Source organism: Myripristis murdjan, chromosome 16 (assembly GCF_902150065.1).
Source record: "Myripristis murdjan chromosome 16, fMyrMur1.1, whole genome shotgun sequence".
In the NCBI taxonomy this organism is placed as follows: Eukaryota; Metazoa; Chordata; class Actinopteri; order Holocentriformes; family Holocentridae; genus Myripristis; species Myripristis murdjan.
In genome coordinates, this window is record NC_043995.1 from 31008346 (window position 1) to 31012379 (window position 4034).

Below are 4034 nucleotides of genomic sequence, written 5' to 3' on the forward strand. Positions count from 1 at the left end.
CTCCATCCACAGAGCAGAAGGGCTCGCTGAATGGTTTGATGAGAATGAAAATGGTGTTTGACCTTTGCACTCACCACATCTCAACCCAGCTCAACACCTATTGGACATTTTGGAGCGGCACGGCACTCTTCACCACCATCATCAAAACACCAAATGAGGGAATATCATTTGGAAGAATGGAGCTCCGTTCCTCCAGGAGATTTCCAGAGACTTGGAGAATCGAACACTGAGGAGCACTGAAGCTGCTTGGGAGGCTCCAGGTGGCCACACACCTTACTGTAAGACACTTAACGTTGGTTTTCACTTGAATTTGACATGAAAAAAGGGACATGCTCTAATTCACGGAGAGTTCACAACTTCAGCACCAAGACAAGATGCAAGAGTCACAAATACAAGGCTTAACAACTTGAGAGAAATGTCGGAAATGAGCTCAGCAGCTTCACATAAATATGACTGTCAAAACCTCAAAGCAGAAGTGAAAAAATAACTGAGCAGTTTCCGTGAAAAATAACACACTGGCACACTCTCAACATAAATAATGAACTTGCAAGCCTCCTATCAGACTGTTAGCGATCCCTCTGATGTGAGCAGGATGAACAGAAAACCAAACGCGCAGGCCGTTCTTTTCAAAAATCCTAATGTTTATCTGTCTGCAGGTAAGACGCTCTCTACACCTAATCTCCACAAGTTCTCATCTTGAACACAAAACCAGATGATTTACCACTAATCCGACTGATTCTGTGATGCAAATCTTTCCGTGTTTGAATGATTAAGTTACCAAAGTAAAACAAATACTATAACCATTATTATTATATGATGTTGCTGGTGTATTTTCCATGTACATTGTTCTGATTTTCAGTTTTTTATCATGGATGATTTGTCAGAGACAATTGAGGAAGGGGAGGACTCTGTTCATGCAGTGGAACACACTGCTGACAAAAATCCAGACTTTTCAGGTAAATTTTGAAATCAACATGATTATGAATGATTCTGTAAAAAAGATGACATTTTGGGTAAAGGTAAGAGTTGAACACAATATGTAGTATTTTTCAAAGGATGTGTGGTTCTTAAAAAAAATATGACTCACATGAAAGTGTTTTCTATCAGCTGTTCAGGTGATCTGACTGGACTCTGTCTCTGCTAGATGAGAAGACTCCCTCCTTCTCTCCGTCTTTTCCACTGGTATCGGTGTGTTGGCTGATATTCTTAGTCATCATGGCCCTTCGTTTCTACTGTGAGTATTGACTCAACGTATATTCTGTCACATAAACAGAACATATTGTCCCAATTCATATTTAGATGCAGTCCTGTCAGCTTTACAGTTGGTCTGTAAAATAAAGTGTGTTTCGACTCAAAGCATCAAAAGATATAACTTTTACATGAAGGCCAGTTGAACTGAAATGATTTGTAATACCATGTTCCACAGTGACAGAACAACAGATTCCTATTTTGTGGCAGATTTGACAGCCGAGACGTTTCTGTGTCCTTCTCTGCAGTTACCTCGCTCATTTCTGACAATATGGCCAAGCTGAGAGAAAACCAGACAGCTGCAGCGGCGGCCAATCAGAATTTACTGTGCCTCAGCTCAGCCAATGACAGTTTGAGGAGGATTCTCAGCGATCAGACGGTCCTCATTGGTGACCTGAGACAAAACAACAGCATCCTGACTTCAGAAAGTCAGCAGCTGCAGATGGAGAAGAGCGCCTTAGAGAGACAAGTGGAGAAGCTGAGGAGAGAGAGGACTGAGCTCAGCTTGACTCGGACACAGAGGATCCTTGATGCCTACTGCCCCAAAACAGGAGACAAGGAAGGTAATCTGAAAACCACTTCAGCATGGTAACAAAAATGATATTATGATTATAGAGATAATACTGAAATCACAAATCGATAATCATGTTTGTTGATTTGTCTCTTATTTCTCTCAGAGAGACGGTGTAATCCTTGTCAGGAGGGCTGGCTTCTCTCCCCGTCCCAGTCCAGCTGTTATCTTGTTGTACTCAGTACATATAGTGACTGGAAAACCTGGGAAGAAGCTGCAGAAGACTGCAGGCAGAGGAATGCAGATTTGCTTGTGATAGAAAATGGACAGGAGCAGGTAAAGGGAACATGACAAGAACAGAGATGAGCGTCAATGTCACAAACTGAGCTTGAAGCAGTAAAAAAAAAAAAAAGAGTCCAAAATTCACAATGTGTCCATTTGAATGTGGTACTGAAACATCTCTGATTATTCACCAGGAATTCATCCGTGGAATCAGCCATAAGTCCAGTGACAGGGATTATTACGGCTACTGGATTGGCTTGAGAAGAACAAGTGGGGTCTGGAAGTGGGTCGATGGAAGTGATCTGACTGAAAGGTAACACACATTTCTAAACACCATGAGTCATAAAATCTGTCAACAGTTTTCTAACCATCATCTTCTTCCATCAGCTACTGGATCAACCAACCTTTAGACAACAAGGACTGTGCAGTTTCTATCCAGTGGAGCTCATCTGTGGGATGGATTGCTGAGAACTGTGCTCGCAAATACCGATGGATCTGTGAGATGAAGGCTTTGTCTGTTTAGACATCGCTGAGTGTGTTGTGATTATTGAATCCTCTTGTAGAGAAATCAGCTGGATTGCTCATACTCATGAACAAAACATGGATAATTTCAGTTAAAATTGCTTTATTATCTTTGTATAATCATTTACTGTAAAAGAGCATTTTATTGCAGAGCTGTACTTGAAATATTGTCATTCACATCATTTCCAACACAAGCAACATCAACCAACATTTTGTGAAGCAGTTTGTATTCTAATGACAATGTTTGTTTTGTTTATTTAGTGAAGAAGTGTCTTTTCCTGTGATCACATCACTGTTACCATGTTAATGTAATCTGTAACCTCCCAACCTGATCACTGTGTTCAACATCTCTGCAAGTAAACTTGCATAATTCTTATCTATATCTTATATGTACATGAATTTATTGTATTGTATTTTAATTTTTACCTCAAATTGTCAAAACATTCCTCTTTGGCCGTATTTGAAGCCAATGTAATGATTTTTTTTTATCCTCCTCATAGCGCTTCATGATGACAGTTTACTCCTCCTGAGTGAAGTAGGCAGCAAAAAAAGATTCACATGATGCAACAAACACCCCTTTAAATGTGAACGCACTCAGAGCTCAGAGCAGAGAGCCAGGCTGCACAAAGCAACTTGATAACCACCGTCGTGATACCAGTTATCTCCACTTGGGGCTTCAGGTTTTGTGGAGCGAGCTCACACACAGAAAGCCTGGCTCTGCTGAACTGGCCTGGGGCCTATTCCATGAAAGCAGCTAAAGAAAGCTGCGCTTACGTGATATAGCCTGGCTTGAATTAGCGTCAACTTTCACTAAAGCTTCAACCCGTTCCACTAACGCGATTCAGCCGCGTCAAGTCAGCGCTAATTCTAGCCACGTTTGAACAAGCCTCAAGTGCGCGCGTTCACGGGGCACATAAGCAGCCCAGAACAGTCGATTGTCGAAACAAAGATACAACATCTCAAAAGGAGGAGAAAAGGAGAGCCTCGACATTTTCAGCGGCAGAGCAGACACTGCTGATGGAACTATATGAAGAATATAGGGAAATCATCACAAACAGGGCCGGTTTTTGGCATAGGCGGTATAGGCAATTGCCTAGGGCGCCATCTGCTGGAGGGGCGCCGCTAGTGGCCAGAGGGGCGCCGGAAGCAGAATTGTTGACCGGCGCGACCATATGGGCGTGACACCGTCAGGATATGGAAATCAAAAAACTGGAGAAGGAAGTAGGCTAAGTAGCCTATAAATTTAAACACAACAGAAAGCCATGGTTTGGACTGTATTTAATGCTTTCATTCTTTGTCTTCACAGCTTGAACAAAATGATGATTATTGAGTTTGTTTTGTTGTTGTTTTTTTAATGGTTAATAGGCTAAATGATTTCAAAACTTAGGAATTTACATTACATATGAAATTATAGGTAGGCTACATGTAAAAATCCAAATATAAAGGGATCATTCAAAAAGTGGGATGACCA

General features: G+C 41.4%; 1 long non-coding RNA gene across 1 annotated transcript; it reads left to right on the plus strand.

Moving 5' to 3' along the window:
- Positions 1-1659: 1659 nt before the first annotated feature.
- Positions 1660-1993, plus strand: LOC115373274 (uncharacterized). The gene is made up of 2 exons (XR_003929520.1): positions 1660-1811; positions 1926-1993. It is a non-coding gene; the product is annotated as an uncharacterized LOC115373274 (long non-coding RNA).
- Positions 1994-4034: the final 2041 nt, after the last annotated feature.